The sequence below is a fragment of the Gopherus evgoodei genome, chromosome 7, assembly GCF_007399415.2.
Source record: "Gopherus evgoodei ecotype Sinaloan lineage chromosome 7, rGopEvg1_v1.p, whole genome shotgun sequence".
Lineage (NCBI taxonomy): Eukaryota > Metazoa > Chordata > Testudines > Testudinidae > Gopherus > Gopherus evgoodei.
Window position 1 is genome coordinate 74,867,712 of NC_044328.1, and position 18,599 is coordinate 74,886,310.

Below are 18,599 nucleotides of genomic sequence, written 5' to 3' on the forward strand. Positions count from 1 at the left end.
GGATATAGATATTCAGGCCTGTCTGCAAAAGCCTATGCTTTAAGAATTTAGGTGTATTCTTATCACTTAGCTAGTTATAGAGATATAAAAGAGAGAATCAAAATCACTGTCTGTGTAATGGCCTTCTCTTACTGTGACAGGCTAAGGCCTTCAGCCAAGATATAGTTAGGCAGCCATAAACTGGGAAGTGTATGGTCACATCCTCACATTCCAAACTAGTCACATTGAAATAAGGTGCTATTGGGCTATTAGGAATACAATCCTGTCCTGATATTCCTATCACCTCCAGAGGAAGGGAAGAGCCTAGAAGATGTAAAAGAAAACTTAGTTTAATCGCACCCTGTCTGGCAAGAACTCACTTATCAATAGACACAGCTGGAAAACCCTTATGTCTGTATAAATGTAGTTGTAAAATCCTCACTTCTGTATTGTTTTGTATGTTTATTTGCATGGTCTCTGGTTCTGTGATTGTTTCTGTCTGCTTTATAATTAATTTTGTTGGGTGTAAACCAATGAAGGCGGTGGAATATAATTGGTTAAATAACCATGTTACAGTATGTTAGGATTGGTTAGTTAAATTTCAGCAAAATAATTGGTTAAGAAATAGCTAAGCAAAACACAGGTTTTACTATATAGTCTGCAGTCAATCAAAAAGGTGGGGGGGGAATGGGAACAGGGACTGGGGGAATTGGGATCATGTTTTGCTAAAGGGGGAAATGGGAACAGGGGATGGGAACAGGAACAGGGACACAGGCAAGGCTCTGTGGTGTCAGAGCTGGGAAGGGGGACACTAAGGAAGGAAACTGAAATCATGCTTGCTGGAAGTTCACCCCAATAAACATCGAATTGTTTGCGCCTTTGGACTTCGGGTATTGTTGCTCTCTGTTCATGCAAGAAGGACCAGGGAAGTGAGAGGGTGAAGGAATAAGCCCCCTAACAGTTGATTCCTCTAGTATTTGCAGAAGGAAGTTGTCCCCAACACTCTCCAAAAACTTTCTGGATTATCTGTGCACTGCTATATTGCTCTCCCAGCAGATGTCAAGGTGATCGAAGTCCCCCATTAGAACCAGGGCCTGTGATCTGGTAACTTCTGTTAGTTGTCCGAAGAAAGCCTCGTCTACCTCCTCCTGGTCTTGTGGTCAAGAGCAGATGCCCACCAGGACATCACCCTTGTTACTCTCACCTCTAAACGTAACCAATGCAGTGCTACAGGCTGGGAACCAACTGGCTAAGTGGCAATCCTGCAGAAAAGGACCTGGGGATTACAGTGGATGAGAAGCTGGATATGAGTCAACAGAGTGCCCTTGTTGCCAAGAAGGCTAATGGCATATTGGACTGCATTAGTAGGAGCATTGCCAGCAGATTGAGGAAAGTGATTATTTTCCTCTATTCGACACTGGTGAGTCCACAGCTGGAGTATTGAGTCCAGTTTTAGGCCTCCCCACTACAGAAAGGATGTGGACAAATTGGAGAGAGTCCAGTGGAGGACAATGAAAATGATTAGGGAGGTAGGGCACATGACTTACGAGGAGAGGCTGAGGGAACTGGGCTTATTTAGTCTGCAGAAGAGAAGAGTGAGAGGGGATTTGATAGCAGCCTTCAACTATGTGAAGGGAGGTTCCAAAGAGGATGGAACTAGGTTGTTCTCAGTGGTGGCAGATGGCAGAACAAGAAGCACTGGTTTCAAGTTGCAGTGGGGGAGATCTAGGTTGGATATTAGGAAACACTATTTCACTAGGAGGGTGGTGAAGCACTGCAGTGCGTTACCTAGGGAGGTGGTGGAATCTCCATGCTTTACAAAGCCCTGGCTGGGATGATTTAGTTGGGGTTAGTCCTGCTTTGAGCAGGTGTTTGGACTGGATGACCTCCTGAGGTCTCTTCCAACCCTACTCTTCTATGATTCTATAATGGAGATTTTGTTTTCACTGAGGTCTAACCTAGTAAGCAAACAATGCCAGTGACCTTTTAAACGTCCAAAGGAATATTCCACCACCATTCTGCACTCACTCAGCCTGTGGTTGAACCAGTCTGTACTGCTGTCCAGGCTACCTATGTATGGCTTCATGAGCCATGGGAGGAAAGAGTAAGCTTGGTCTCCCAGGATCATGATTGGCATTTGAACATCACCAATGGTTATTTTGCAGTCTGGAAAGAAAGTTCCTGCTTGCAGCTTTCTGAGCAGATGTGTTCCTAAAGATGCACACATCATGTACCTTTCCCAACATCCTAGGTTGAGGTCGGTGAAATGGCCCGTAATCCACCAGCACTTGCAAAACCATTGAGAAGTACCCCTTTTGGTTTATGTAATCTTTGGTAAGGTGGTCTGATGCCAAGATAGGGATATGTGTTCCGTCTATGGCCCCACCGCAGTTAGGGAACCTCATTGCGGTAAAACCGTCCACTATATTCTGCACATTGCCCAGAGTCACTACCCTTCTTAGCAGACATCTGTTAATGGCCCTGCAAACTCGAATCACAACAGATCCCACAGTAGATTTACACACTCCAAATTGATAGCCCACTGCAGTCTGGCATTGCAAGCTTCCACAGAATTATCGCCACTCAATTCTCTCATCAGAGCAGTTCTCATTTTAGTATTGCTGCACTTCAAGGCTAGGGAAAACTCTTCACACAGTTCCTGGAAAGTGGTCTTACACATTCGAAAGTTCTGCAGCCACTGTTCATCATTCCATAGCTGCAAAATGATGTGGTCCCACCAGTCAGTGCTCAACCATGTCACGGTGATGCGTGTCTGTTGCTAGCAACTGCAAATTGCTCCGCTCTGTGTCTTCCAGCAGGGCTGCTTGCTTGGCATCACATTGTTCTGTGCAGCAGTTCCTGTATCAGCTGTGTAAATACTGCAGGATAAGGCACGAGGTGTTTGTAATGCTCGCACAACAGTTTACAGGTGAGCAGGGTCTATACATACCATGCTATGGCGTCTGCACGGGTAACCTTGTCTTATGAAAAAAGGCACAAAAAAGCCTTGGTTTGTTTGCTGTTGATTTCAGGAAGGGAGGGAGGTAAGTACATCATGGGAGGCTAATGCCATGTTCCCATAACCACCAGCGCCAATGTTTTAGTCCCATAAGGCATTGCAAGCCCAACCTAACATTCCGCTTGGCTCCACGCACTGTGGAATAGCTACTCACAGTGCAGTGCTCCATGCGTTGATGCAAGCCCTGCTAGTGAGGATGCACTCCCCTGACACAACGAGCATAGTGTGACATGCAAGATCAACTTGCTTAAATTGGAGGCTCGATGTCAACTTACATGAAATCGACTTAATTTGGAGTGTAGACATAGCCCCACTGTGCTTTTCACTTGCAGTTCTCAAGTGCTTTACAAAAGAAAGTAAGTGTTATCTCCAGTTTTACAAGTGAGGAAACTCTGGTAGATGGAGGTGAAGTGCCTTGCCAAGGCTCACTCAACGGGTCGCTTGCAAAGCTGGGAAGAGAGCCTAGGTCTTTTTAACTCCCAGTGTAATGCCCTTTCCCACTAGACCAGTGGTTCTCAAAGGCGGTCTGCTGCTTGTTCAGGGAAAGTCCCATGCAGGCCTGGCCGGTTTGTTCACCTGCCATGTCCGCAGGTTTGGCCAATCGCGGCTCCCACTGGCTGCGGTTTGCTGCTCCAGGCCAATGGGGGCTGCGGGAAGGGTGGCCAGCACATCCCTTGGCTCACACTGCTTCATGCAGCCCCCATTGGCCTGGAGCAGTGAACCACGGCCAGTGGGAGCCGTGATCGGCCGAACCTGTGGATGCGGTAGGTAAACAAACCAGCCCGGCCCCCCAGGGGCTTTCCCTGAACAAGCAGTGGACCGGCTTTGAGAACCGCTGCACATGGTGCCTGGCAAATATAGTACTTGTCTGACCGCTTCCTTGAAAACTTCATTCTTAGTCTCCAGCCTAAGGAGAAGTTGCTAAATGCAGATAAAAACAGACACACTCCCACCTGTTAGAGGGCTTTCCCTTATCTCCATCCCTAGTTCTTGTCACGCAGACAGAAGCAGAAGACCAGAAGTCTGAAGTGCAGACAATACAATGTTTATTGGGGTTAGTTCCAAACAAGCATATCCATAGCTCTACACACCAGCAGAGTCTGTTTCCCAGTGTTCCGTTCCCATCTCTGACACCGCAGAGCATTTACCCCATGTCCCTCTTCCCAGCTCTGACACCACTAGGGTGACCAGACAGCAAGTGTGAAAAATCAGGACAGAGGGCGGGGTGTAATAGGAGCCTACGTAAGAAAAAGACCCAAAAATCAGGACTGTCCTTATAAAATTGGGACATCTGGTCACCTTAGACACCACAGAGCCTTGCCGGTGTCCCCATTCCCATTTCCCACCTCTTCCTTCTTAGCAGGCCCAAATATACCTGCAATGCATGCCCTTGTCCTACCCCTTACAACTTATGGTCTTGTTCCATTTTGGAGGGTTGTGAGTGTGACGTCTTCGTCCCACCTCTTTTGTATCCCATGAGAGGAGTAAGGGGTGAGGTTGTGTTCTGACCAAGGCCAGGCCTTTCTTTGGCTTTCAGTGTTTCTTATGCCTGCTCATCCTCCCTTGTCCCTCCCGACAGGTTACTTGACCTTGCCTTGAGATAGGAATTGAAGCAGTCTTCAAGTTTGCGCACATATATTATACTCCCTCCATGCCCACTAACACTTTAACTAGATCCCTTATCTTTTCTCATTGTACTTAAAGCCCCATCTGGTTGTGGGAAATGCAAGACATAGTGTATGTGTTCATTGTTCTTCACACACATTAGTAAGAATCCCTCTGTTCACATATATTTTGTATAAGATGTAAGAATATATAAAAAAAATCAAACCCAAAATTCTATCTGAGGCTGGCAAACAAGCCTATATACTAACACCACTCAACATGCATGAGCAACAGACTTGCTATGAGAAACTTGCACCAAATGGTTCTACTTAGAGTTGTCTTGTGGAGGGAAGGAGGGATGCCAGAGAGAGGAGATAATGATGCCTCAGCTGAGGCAAGAGGGTTTTTATGTACATAGCTGAGCTCCATTTAATATTATTAATAAAGAACATTCATTTCTTTGGCTAGACTCCTACCCCCTCTTAATTAGCTAGGGTAGGATTAGTACTCTTTCTGGCATGACACATCAAATTGCATAACTCACTTAGCTGTTCAGACTTCCAGTATATCTAGCTTACCCTGACTGTTGTAATGATGATGCTTGCTTTCCCCTTATAAATCGTTTCCAGATCTTTAGCTGAAAAACTGTACATAAGAGTGAAGTGTTACTGTTGTACTTGTGCTGTATATTGACTAATAGCACTCTAGTTTTTTATATGTATTTATTCCTGCTGCATGGATATTAATAAAAAGTGATTATAAAGTAATCATTAATATAAAGTGAATTAAATAGACCACACTTTCCTTTTGTCACCTTCCTCCACCTATTTGGCAGTGTCTTCTGTGTCTGATATTCACAACAGTTTTTCATTCCTTATTCTTGGACATTGCAAACTGCACTTTGGTGCAGTCCTATATCAGACTCATTCTTAAACTCCAGAGTACCCAGGACTCGGAGTGAACTTGTTACCCCCTGCCTCCAGGGAGAGGGGGAATCTTCCTTGTGGTAGCTTCAGCACTCTCCTGTGAGCTGTGACAGCCCTAATTTTGCCTTGCAGGTTAACAGTAGGTGCATCCCAATCCCCAAGTCCCTTTGAATGTTCCCCTGACATGCGGTACTCTCAGAAATCTAGATCCAGTGTACCTGTTTACCGGTTTTACCTTAAACTCCTGCTGCTCTAGACCATACAGGACTTGTGAGCACTTATCATGAAACAGAAGTAGGTTTATTTAATGAAGAATAAAGATTTAATTAGAAACAAGAGAGTGTGGTGAAAATAAATGATTGCAATACAGAACAAAATCCAGACATTCATGAAAGCTCCCCCACTCCACAAGGGGTTTCCTCAGTGAATGGCTAAAGAATACCTCTCCTCTGTGTTATACTGAAAGCAGCCTTTTGTTTTGTGACGGGCTTCCCCAGGGTGCAACCTGGAACTGGGGTACTGCTGAGCCCTTGAGTATACCAGTCTGGTTTGTTCCTGCGCCCTCAATAAGCCTTTTTTAAAATACAGCCAGCTCTCTTGGACTCTTCTCCCCACCCCATATTAGCCTCCCAGAGGATCCTGCCCATCAGTTCCCTAAGGGAGTTAAAGTCTGCTTTTCTGAAGTCCAGGGTATGTATTGTACTACTCTCCTTTCTTCCTTATGTAAGGATCCTGAACTCAAACATCTCATGGTCACTGCTGTGCAGGTTGCCACCTACTTCTACTTCCTCTACCAATTCTTCCCCCTTTGTAAGCGGAAGGTCAAGAGAAGAATGGCCCCTGGTTGGTTCCTCCAGTAGTTGCACCAGGAAGTTGTCCCCAACACTCTCCAAAAACTTCCTGGATTGTTTGTGCATTGCTGTATTGCTCTCTCAGCAGATGTCAGGGTGATTGAAGTCCTCCATTAGAACCAGGGCACGTGTTCTGGAAACTTCAGTTAATTGTCCGAAGAAAGCCTCGTCTACCTCATCTTCCTGGTCCGGTGGTCTATATCACAAGCCCACCACGACATCACCCTTGTTGCTCTCACTTCTAAATTTAACCCAAAGAGACTCAACAGGCTTTTCTGCAGTTTCATACTGGAGCTCTGAGCAATCATACTGCTCTCTTACATACAGTGCAACTCTTCCACCTTTCCTCCCCTGCCTGTTCTTCCTGAACAGTTTATACCCATCCATGACAGTGCTCCAGTCATGTGAGCTACTTCACCAAGTTTCTGTTATTCTAATCACATCATAGTTCTTTGACTGTGCCAGGACTTCCAATTCTTCCAGACCAGACCCACTCAGAGAAACCACCAGGAACAGGACTTTATTCTGTAAAGAACACAGAACAGAATTACAGTCCAGCAGCCTCCTCTCTGCTTGCCTGCTATGTGCTCCCAGCTCAGTCAAGGCTAAGATCTCCTGCTTCGGGGGGCAGAGGGTACATCCTGGGAGGAACCAGGAAGTTCTCCCAATATGCCACGGTTTCTCATCAAGAACTTGTAGCTCCCAGGGCTGGTGTTGAAGCACAGTGGACCTTGGGCTATACCCTTCCCCCACGTATTGAAAGAGCGACCTCATCCCTTTCCTTAATCAAAAACCTCTCAGGTTGAATATCACATGCCACCCAGTGTAAGTTTATTTCCCAATCCACCCCTCCCTCAATATGGAGAGGACAATGCTCCAGTCCCTGTTTCTGAGCAGATTTCCCTTTTTCACAACACCACACTCTTTTAGGTAAAAAATAATAATAAACTATAGAAAGATTACTTAATAACTTTAAATCTATAAGTGTAAAGATCAAAGTTAGTTACCTAAGAAATAAACAAAATCACAGTCTAAGTTATATACACTACCAATCTTCCATACGTAGACTAGAAATCCCTTCATCCTGGGACCACATCCCCTGTTTAGTCTTTGTTCTTAAGGTTTTTCCAGGTTTTGAATTGTGGTGGGAGTGAGGCCATGTGATGTCACTTCCCCCTTTAATAACTTCTTCCATGTGGAGGGAACTTCATTGTTCCAAGCAAAGTCCCTAGCACAGTTTGTGGAAAAGTACAGGCACAAGATGGAGTCCAGTATTACATGATCTAGTCACATGCCCTTGCATGTTTCAATGCATCATAGCAGCCATTATTCATATACTGGCTGAAGCGCCCACAGGAAAGCCCATCAGGTGAGGATAAACTTCTTCTATGGCCTATTGAGTTTTTTAATGGGCCATTCTTTGAATGGTTCATCCACAATTTGCTGGCTAGACTGGATGTAAACTATCTTGTGGGTGTCATTCCAGGAGCAAACACATTTAAATAGTGGTACGTAGTCAATATTCATAATGACATCATAATTCAGATGCAATGACAGCATATACAATCCAACTAGACGGTAATGTTTAACAGATCAAGACTTTCAAAATGATACCTTACAAGGCATATTTTGCACAGAACATATCACCATGGTAAATATGGGGGTGCCTTGGTGTTGCTTTTGGGTTACAGAATGCCACGTTTTTATTCACAGGCAAGGCAAACCTCTGTTTTGTTGTGAAGTTTCTTTTTTTTACCTTTAAGTAATGTTGATTGTCATTGCCTCAGATGGTTTCACATTCAAAGGGTTAGTATTGCGCAAGCTAAACAACTGAGCCTTGCATTGCATCACCAGCTAAACAGGGCAGGGTAACAACTGCACCCTGCCTAAGTGGGCAATCGCCGAGACACGTTGTCTCCTGGTAACTAATTTCTACTCTAAATCCATAAAGCATACTTTCAATATAAATACATTATTCCTTAAATGTTACCCGACCAATGTTCCCTCTAATTTTTGACAGGGTGTGTGCCCAAAAAATTTCTTCTGTGCAAATTTTTGACAGGTTGTGTGTGCAAAAAATTTCCTCTATGCAAATTGTTGTGCTTCTGTGCAGATTTTTATGCCATGGTGTTTCACCGTTTGCGTGGGTTTAGGATCTGCTGTGCACAGCTTAGAGGGAACAGTGCTCATGGCTATGAATGTTGACAGGTTACAAGCTTTGTGTAGATACCTTACACGTTACTCTCTATGGATAAAAGTCGTATAAGGCATATTTGGTGTAGTGAGTTTGTCAGGTCTGAGGTGAGAGATGTTTGCAAAGAACGGGACCCTTTGCTAAGAGGTCTCTATGTCATGATATTGTGTCTGAGATGCTCCCTCTCAGCTTTTTCCCTAGTACTTCTTTCCCATTTCTTGATGTGAATCCATACTGACTCTTCTCAAAGTATTCAGAACCTTACAAATATAGTCTTCTCTTTTGTCCCTCGTCCAGTGTTTCCTGTCTCTCCTCTTATCCCTTTTTCCTGTCTAAAGTCATATTTTCAGCTTTAATGTGCCACATTAATTTCTTCAGTAAATATACAACTCCCTAGTTACCAAAAAAGGTGTTAAACATTTCTGCAAAAGGTCCCTTGTTCTTTAACATCTCAGTAAAGTTTTCTGATGGATTCGGTTGGCCCTGGATTGATGTCAGACTGTAACTATTTTCTGGATCACCTGTTTTCACAATCCTTTTTTTCTTCAACATTTTTTCCTCTTCTCCTGGGAAATATGTTTGTTTTCTTGCAATGGCCCCTTCCCTTTCACCATCCTCCTTTAGAACACTGAGAAGACAAGTGTCCATATCATTTTCCATCAGTGTCTGCTTTGACAATTGTCTGTTCCATAGGGAGATGCAACGTTTCACCATTTCAACTAAAGGTGTGATTTTAAACTGATCTAGTGCAAAAGTCCACATGCATGCTCTCATTCAAACCATGCTTATTTCAGTTTAGATTAAGTTAGGGACAGGTTTTAAGCTAAATTGAAATAAGCCACTCTTAACCAAAATAAGATTGTCTGCTCCTGGTTTGCGCAGGTTTAACTAAAATTTTAAAATCACATCTTTAGTTAAACCTGTGTGTATAGACAAGCCCTTTGAGTATGTGTCTTCACTGCAGAGTGTATTTGGGGTTGAGCACATGGATTGACCTGGCTCAGGTGTGAGCCGCCACACTGCAAAGCCATACCTGAGTGTGTCCACACTGATTCTACACTCACTCATCTGAGGTGCTAGGACTTCCGAGGACATATCCCATGATTCTTTGCACTTTAGTAAGCTGAACCACTCTGGTTCTTTCCCAGTGAATTGTGAGAGAATTTACCTGTCTTGGGCACGATAGAGTTGTGGGAAGGGATTACTAACCCTAGAGTAAAACAAGACCACATTTGGATGAGGTTTTTGTGTGTGGACGGTAACTAGGTTAGTGGCAATATCTGAGTAAAAGACCAAGTTAACTCTGTAGTGATGCTAAACCCTGAGACTTCCTTGTATCATTCACTGGCCACTTAATACTTGTGTATTAGAGTGGGTGTTTTTATCCTAATTTATGTGGAAGACAACTTTCTGATCCAGAAAGATTCCAAGCAGAGGGGAAATTGTCTAGTGTTCACTTCTCATAAGTAAGGACTGAGGATGAGCTGCTTGAGAATGGGAGAAGTTTTGAAATAGTGACATGAGCTACCTGAATCCAGCATAATAAGGAAAGAGTACAGTAATGCAGCATTGAAAGGGTATTTCGTCCGTGTGTGGGCTAGGAGAATTGTTTCCTGTTTCTCATCACCAATGCTACTTATGGAATCAGCTTTAGTGTACATGGGGGTATGATGGGGTAGATAAAGCCCAAAGGCCCCCTGCTTGGAGGCCTCAGGGGCCTGCCACATCCATCCCAGGAGAGGAGCAGTGGAGAGATCCCCCAAGCAGGCTAGAGTGGCTGCAGGGAGCAGCCTATGAGGGTCCAGCAGGCTCATATAAAAGGAGCTGCAGGGCCAGAGTGAGTGCAATCTGCTTGCAGGGACCAGGGGAGCAAGAGGTGCTCATGAGAGGCAGGTGCTGATCCTGTTAGAGGGGCACAGGGATTTTTACTACTGTGTCATCTAGGTTTAAAGAAGCTGAGTGGAAGGATGATCTTATGGTTAAATCAGTGGAATGGGAATCCAAAAATTTAGATGAAATTTTGACAATGCCACAGACTTCCTGTGGGAACTTGGGCAAGTTATCTATTCTGTGGAGGCCTCATTCCTTTTTTGTAAAATGGGGATAGTACTTCCTTTTTCACACTTGTCTGTTTTCTGTAATTAGATTGCAATCTATTTGGGACAGGGACTGTCTCTTACTGTGTCTATATAGAATGCCTAGCATATTGAGATTCTGATCCTGACTGGAACCTCTTGGCACCACTGACAGTGCTGCTGTCACAAAAGTGGTGTAATGACTCTTTCTTATGTGTTGTAAAATCAATCACATTCTATGCCTTCTTGTTCATCCCCATTGGCTTTTTTGGTCCTGATGTATTTATTGCTTAGTGGCTTGAAGAACCCATATATAGGCATGCAAATACATCTGTGAATAATTTCCATCTTTTGAACCACCACTTTAGTTCTTTGACCTCACCATTCTTTGCTTGTTCTTGTGAAATTCAGCATCTTTTTCTATTGTGTTTGAGTCCTAAATTGCAGTTATGGTAAAACAACATTTTTTAAACCCCCACAAAAAATGGAATAGGAAAATAAGAACTGGACCACAGGGCCAGCTCAGCATCCTGTCTCTGACAGTGGCCAGTGATCAGATATTTTGGAGGAAAAGGTACAATGTCCATAATGGACAATTATGTAAATGTGGATGGGACTTTCAAAAGCTCCTAAATGACTTAAGGGTACACATCTCACTGAAAGTCAATGGGGGAAGCATCTTCCTAATCCAAGACAACCAACTTTCTTGATTATATTCTGGAGCATAAAGTCTGTTATTCTAATAAGTGTTCATCCTAATAACTGTAACTGTGGAGGATAGTCTTATTAGTCAGATAAAAACCGAATCCTTGTTTTGAGTTCTAAAATATTGCCTTAGTATTATATGGCAGTGAATTCCATAAGCTGTGCATCATTTTCCCTGATTCCTTTCTTCTCCTTTAAATATGTTGACTTTTAATTTCATTGGGTGTCCTGTTAATAGAACATTCAGTTTACTTTCGCTATACCTTTCATTATTTTATCTGGCTTTATTAATCTCCTTCTCTAAATGAGTCCTAACCTCTGTAATTTCTCTTCACATGCAAGTGTTTCCATTCTTCTAATAATGTTCATTGCTCTTTATCGCTTTTCTTTCTTTTTTTGCTATATATTATTTCAAAGGGGTGACCAAAACTGACACAATTTGAGATGAAGACGTAGTATTAATTGATGTAATTTCAGTATTTCTTCTTCCCGATGTCTTGTTTGCTTTTTGACTACTGCTGAAATAATTAAGTAAATGATTTCAATAAGCTGTTTGCAGTGACACCTATACAGCATGAGTATTTCTGGAGTGCTTACAATTCATTTAGAACACATCACTAGGCACTTCTCTCCATTGTGCATTTCCTTCCTATTGTCAGTATTCATCTTCCACCGAGCTACCCAGTTGCCTCCCTTTGTTAGGACCTCCTAAAATTCTTCAGTCTTCTCTAGACTTGACTAACTTAGCTAATAATTTTGTCTTCCAAAATGTTACTTCCCGATTCATTCCCTCTTCCACATAATTAATAAATATATTAAGACCGACAGGTTCTCTGTCACGTACCCAAATGGCTCTTCAGAGTGGAAACTCTGGGTGTGTCAAGCTTATCCATTGTGATCCTGGTTTTGCATAAAGGAAAAGAATAGGTCACAAGGCCTCAACAGGTGCTCAGTGGTAAACACGCACATGACTCAGTAGTACTGAACAGAATTGTACAGAATTTTATGGAGGCATTGTCTTGTGGGATGTTACAGAGGTTGGTTTTAGGTTTATTAAAGATCTGGATTTTTAATGAAATTTGCAAGTGATGCAAAACTGAGAGAGTGAGTGGTTTGTAAAGCAAACCCAGCGAGGCGAGAGAAATAACACACAAGAGCTTAGAAATGTGATAGGAAATATCAAAATAAAATACTTCTTTAAACAGACAGACACTAGTACATTGAAGCAAAATAACCAGAAGTGCTGATATTTAATGGGAGAGACACATTTGGTAAGCAGTAATGCTGAAAGAGATCTCGGAGCGAGAACAGGCAGCAGATCAATATGCTTGCAAGTGCAGTATGGCAGCAAAAAACAAGCCAATATGACTTTGGGCTGCATGTAGGGTGACCAGATGTCCCAATTTTATAGGGACAGTCCTGATTTTTGGGCCTTTTTCTTATATAGGCTCCTATTATCCCCCATCCCCTGTCCCGATTTTTAATATTTGCTGTCTGGGCACCCTAGCTGCATGTGTTCTAGAAAAGTGAGGTCATAGTCCCTCACTTTGTAAGTCTGAGACTTAGGCTATATGTACACAGTGCATCTTACAGTGGCATGGCTATGCCAGTGTAGTTGTGCTGTTGTAAGGTACGCTGTGTGGCTGCTCTTTATCGCCGGGAGAGAGCTCTCCTGGTGACAAAATAAAACCATCCTCAATGAGGAGCAGTAGCTTCGTTGCTGGGAGCATGGCTCCCACCGGGGAAGCACTGTCCACACCAGTGCTTTTTGTTGCTAAAACTTTTGTCGTTCAGCGGGGTGTTTTTTCACACCCCGAGCCACAAAAGTTTTAGGGATGAAAGTGCCAGTGTGGACATAGCCTTAACTTGCAGTAGGGTCGAGGACCACGTACCTCATTACTAGACACATGTAAACAAATTGGAGGGAGTGACAAATGATTAAAGATGGAAAGGAATGATGCAAGCAAAGAACCCATTGTAAATATGGGTAGATTGGCTAAGGGCTTGGCTACACTGGAGAGTTACAGTGCTGGTGGTGGCTTTACAGCGCTGTAACTTATTCCCCGTCCACACTGGCAAGGCACATACAGCGTTGTATCTCCCTGGCTACAGCGCTGGTTGTACTCCACCTCGGCCTGGGGAGTAATGACTATAGTGCTGCTCTTGCAGCGCTGGGGTGCCAGCGTAAACAGTGATTAATCTTACTACACTGTAACTGACCTCCGGAACATTCCCATTATGCTTTTTAAGTAAAGATAACACTCTGTTTTGTTGTGGTGCCTCTCTTTGTTTTGTTGTGAACTCGGGGCTCCCGGAGCTGCTTATCTAAAAAACAAAGAGAGCTCCTATTTGCTCGAGCAGAGGCGGCAGGGGGTTTCCTTTGGAATGTCCATAGCTAGTGTTTGCTTGAGGAGAGAAGCAGCCCGGAGTTGGGGAGGGGGGATACGTTTTGGAGGAGCTACTTATCTGGTCTGAAGGCTGTTTGCATTTAGTGAATATGAGAGGGGTGGGGGAAGGGGTCAAAACTTTTAAAATGATTGAAGGTTTGTGCTGTGTATCTTCAAGTCCTTAGAACTTGCAAGGCAGGGTGCTGACACAGTGTCAGCTCCAAAAATCCACTCTCCCTGTCTCCCCCATGCTCCCTGTCACACTCCACCCCACCCCCCTTTTTTGAAAAGCACGTTGCAGCCACTTGAACGCTGGGATAGCTGCCCATAATGCACCACTCCCAACACCGCTGCAAATGCTGCCAGGGCTGGCTCCAGGCCACAGCGCACCAAGCGCGTGCTTGGGGCGGCATGCTGCGGGGGGCAGTCTGCCGGTTGCCGGGAGGGCAGCAGGTGGCTCCGCTGGAGCTCCTGCAGCCATGCCTGCGGAGGGTCCACTGGTCCCGCGGCTCCGGTGGAGCATCCGCAGGCAGGCCTGTGGGAGGTCCACCGGAGCCGCAGGACCACCGGACCTCCCTCAGGGAAGCCTGCGAGAGGTCCACCGGAGCCGTGGGACTGGTGAGCGGCAGAGCGCTCCCCCGTGGCGTGCCGCCATGCAGCGCTGGTAGCTGTCAGTGTGGCCACACTGCAGCGCTTTCCCTGCACAGCTGTACGAAGACAGCTTTAACTCCCAGCGCTGTACAGCTGCAAGTGTAGCCAAACCCTAAGTGATAACTAAAAGCATGTAGTGGAGAAAAATGATAATCTGCAAATATTTGAGGGGAGTACTCTTGAAAGATGGAAATGAATTAATTCAGCTTTGTACTAAGAGGCATAACCAGGAACAGTGGAATGAGATCCTGAAAATTATTAAATTTTTGGAATAGTCTCCCCAAAAGAAGAGTTGGATGAAGAAATTTAAAACTAGACTGGACAAAGCACTCAAGATGTATCCTAAAGCCAAAGACCCAGCTTTTGCATGGGGATAAAACCCGATGATTTAATAAGTCTTTCATCTCTTAATTTCTATGCTTCTGAGATACATCAAGGGATGCTGGTCTCCTTCCTTTTTAATTATCTGCCTCTCACCCGTTCCCTCTCTAGTGAATCTATGTTATTGCTTATCCATCATGATGTTTGGGTCCAGGGCAGGGATTTGGAGCAATCAAATTTTTGAATTGCTCCGCTCCAGCTCCGGGCATAAAACCTACTGGTCCGCGCTCCAGCTCCGGGCTCCGCTCCAAAGCCCTGGTTCAGGGAGATAATGGAAATAGAGGGAAGGGGAAAATGTTCAGATCTTAACCAATGTTCCCTCTAATTTTTTTCATCCATATGCGGAATAAATTTTATTATGTGCACCGAGGTATGTGCGGATGCGCGTCACCAGTAGAAACAAAAAACCTAGATATGATATATATATATATATATGTTTAAAAGGTTACCATAGGGATAATTACTCCAGCCAGGACAGATTAGGCATTTTAGAACTCACTACTCAAAGAATTAATTTTAAGTGTAAGAGAAATAAAAATTATGAAATGCATGGACCAGTTAAAACATTAAAATAACACACTTTGAAAGAATAAAACTACAGAGGAATATATGTGCATTGCAGGACGTACCAAGAAGTAACAATAATAATAATACAAGTATGTGTTGGTAGGTGAGTGTGAAAGAGACAGTGTGTGTGTGACAGAGTGTGTGTGTGCGCGTGTGTGTTCAATACTGAGACAATGCATGTATGCGACACAGAGCGTGTGTGTGTGTGACACAGGCACAGTGTGTGCTGGCTGCTGGGGAAGTTTCTGAGCCACCGTGTACTGTCTCTTTAAGGCACTCACTGAATGTTCTCCTGCTCTGTCCTGAGTCCTGTCTCCCCTCCTCCGCTCTGCAGAGATGAGGTACGTGGGCAGCAGGGAGTGGAGGGGTGTGTGCGTGTGTGTGTGTGTGTGTGTGTGTGTGTGAGAGAGAGAGACACACACACACACACACAGACCGGGTGAGCTGGCTGCTGGGGAAGTCTCAAATTGTGTGCTGTCTCTTTAAGAAAGGCACTCACTGCCTGGGAGGCTTGTCATTCAGATCTCAGACTGCAGCAGCTCGAGTGCTGAGCCAGGCTGTCCCCTCTCCCCTGCTCTGTGGGTATGGAGTACAAGGGCAGGGGGAGGGGGCACCCTGACAGCACCCTCCCCACCCCTGTGCTGCACAGCCAGCAGGAGGGTCCTGGGAGCAGCAGCAGGAGCTACGTGGCTGCAAAGCAGCAGGGAGGAGGGGCACCTGAACGCACACTGCCGGATGCTAATCAACTGCATGACACTTGCATCGCTCCTGGGTGGCTGCCCAACCGCGCAGTTTAGAGGGAACATAGATCCTAACATGAGATTAGGTTTGGCAAACTAGTTAATTGACTGGGCAAATAATGTCAATTGACTGATCAACTGACTGCCTATTATTTGACTAAAGTCAAATATTGTCAGGTATTCCAGCAAGATTGCCTTGAGGTAGTCAGTGGTGATTCTTTCATTTCTGAGATCTTAATTTTATTGTGTTACACATTTTTCTGAGTTAAAGTAACTCAGCTAAACACTTTGGTTTTGTAGTTAAGCATAAGTAGCTGTCTAAGGCTAAGCCTATTAGAAACCAGAAGGTCTTATTCTTTTTTGTTACTGTTGTTACTGTTCTAGTAAATCTGCGCTTTAAAATATTTCACCATTTATTATATTTTTTGACAATATTTGACTGATCTGCTGACCAATTACTTTTGGACCCAGCCCTGTGGGAGTCTATCTTTCTTTTGAAAGATTTGATTGGAAAATAAAGAGCTTGTTAAATCACATTTACTTTAAAAGCAGCAGTGAGTCCTGTGGCACCTGATAGACAACAGACGTTTTGGAGCATGAGCTTTCCTGAGTGAATACCCACTTCGTCGGATACTTTGTAAATAGATATATGGGGCGGGAGAGGGAAAGTGAATAGACTTCTGGGCTGACTTCCCTGAGCATTGTCTTTTTAATCTCCTAATATCATCCACTGGTGCTACCCACAAGCTCTTGCCTGAGTTTGGGAAAGTGGCCCGGTGCCAGGAAGCCATTTAATGCAGTAACCTCTGGTTCACTGTTTCTCTTTTTGGAGCTGTGTATTGTGGAAATGCTGTGAAGGGAGGTCCCATGCTGTTGGCTGCCATATGTGTTAAACTTGTCTGAGGCTATGTCTAAACTGGAGTGCTTATAGCAGCGCAGCTGCGTCGGTACAGCTGTGCCTGCTGTAAGATCTCTTGTGTAGACGCTCCGTGCGGACGGAAGAGAGCTCTCCCATTGACCTAATTAAACCACCCCAACAAGCAGTGGTAGCTATGGCGGTGGGAGAAGCTACACCACTGACATAGGTGGTAATGTGCACAGTGCTATGCTGGCGAAACATATGTCACGCGGGGTGTATGTTTTTTTCACACCTCTGAGTGACAAATTTTGCTAACATAAGTGGTAGCATTGACATGGTCCACCTGTGGAGACCTGCAAGTGACTAGACCAGTGTTTCTTAAATGCAGCCACCCCTTTTCTTGCGGCCACAGCCATCTGGTCTGTGATTGCGGGGGATGCAAAGCAGTGGTCCCTCTTGCAGGGCTGCCAGCAGCGGTTGGGCCCTCCCTCCAGAGAGACAAATGCTGGAGGTGCAGGCAACTGGTGAATTATCCAGATTCCTGGGGTTAGAGGAGGCAGGCTTTGGCCATGAGGCTTTTGGTTCTGTCCATGCGGTGGCAGGCTCTGGTTCCAGGCTCTGGCCCCAGGCTCACCACCCGTGCCATCGTTCCTGGGCCCTTCTGCCTCCCTGCCCACCTCCACATCCAGGGCTTAATTTTTCTCAGGGCTTGCTGGGGCTGAGTAAGTCTGCTGTGAAAAGTGATATTAACAAACATACAAATATCACTTTTCACAGCAGAAGACTTACCAGCTAGCAAGTCTTGGAGGTGGATTTGGGGTGGGGGTGGGCGCGTAATCAAAAAAGCAAAAGAAACAACAAAAAAAGACAAAAACATGCAAAGAACCTTATTTGTGTTTCTGTTCTGTTTCGGTCCAGGAAAGAATAGAGACCACTGTAAATTATTTTTACTACTGAGTTTGAAAAAAAACCTACATAAATAAATTACAATGATGTGGACACGTAATGTGCATATTTATTTGTTTTTCTTAAAGTTAATGAAGTATTTTAGGAAAAATTGTCAGCGTGGCCACCAGCAAGAGTTGGTGACCGCACTCTGAGGGCACCAAAAAATTTGAGAACCCCTGGACTGGACAAGCTGAATAATAGCAAAACTTTTTAAAACAATAAGAGATGTGGGAGATTTTTTTTTCTCTAATGACCCAAAGCATGTGGCAAAATTGCAGCCAAAAGGTCAGTGTATCTGCTGCTGAGAGAAGGTAGTGTGGCCCTGAACTCCTGTGTTTGGTTTGTGTGATAAGGGAAGTGGTGAAATGTGTTCATGTTGCCAGGCAGAGTAAGCTGCAGCTTTCCTGGGCACACTGACAGATGACTGACTGTCTCTTGTGATAAATGAGGGTTATGATGGAGAGTCCAGTCTGAGCTCTGTGTGGAACAGTTACATGAATTGCTGGCTACAGGCTTATGAAAGGAAAAGTTATCATTGGCTGGCTGACTGGCATTGACTTTCAGGCAGCCCTGGTATTAATTTGAGGAGATTATGCAAAGAATTTGGGAAAAGTCTCAGTTCTGGGGTTTTCCTATGTAAGACTAGAAAATCTGTACCTCACACTTCAAACAGCATTAATAAAGAGTTGGTTTCTAGTAGTACATTGCATTT

At 44.4% G+C, this 18,599-nt stretch overlaps 1 protein-coding gene and 1 long non-coding RNA gene across 10 annotated transcripts in view; one reads left to right on the plus strand and one right to left on the minus strand.

The window, feature by feature from the left end:
- Positions 1-18,599, plus strand: part of NDST2 (N-deacetylase and N-sulfotransferase 2) — a 240,307-nt gene that overhangs the window by 35,025 nt on the left and 186,683 nt on the right. The window lies entirely within an intron of this gene.
- Positions 1,070-7,653, minus strand: LOC115654314. Its single transcript, XR_004001162.1, has 3 exons — positions 7,567-7,653; positions 7,409-7,411; positions 1,070-1,080 (listed from the first exon to the last, which is right to left on the minus strand). It is a non-coding gene; the product is annotated as an uncharacterized LOC115654314 (long non-coding RNA).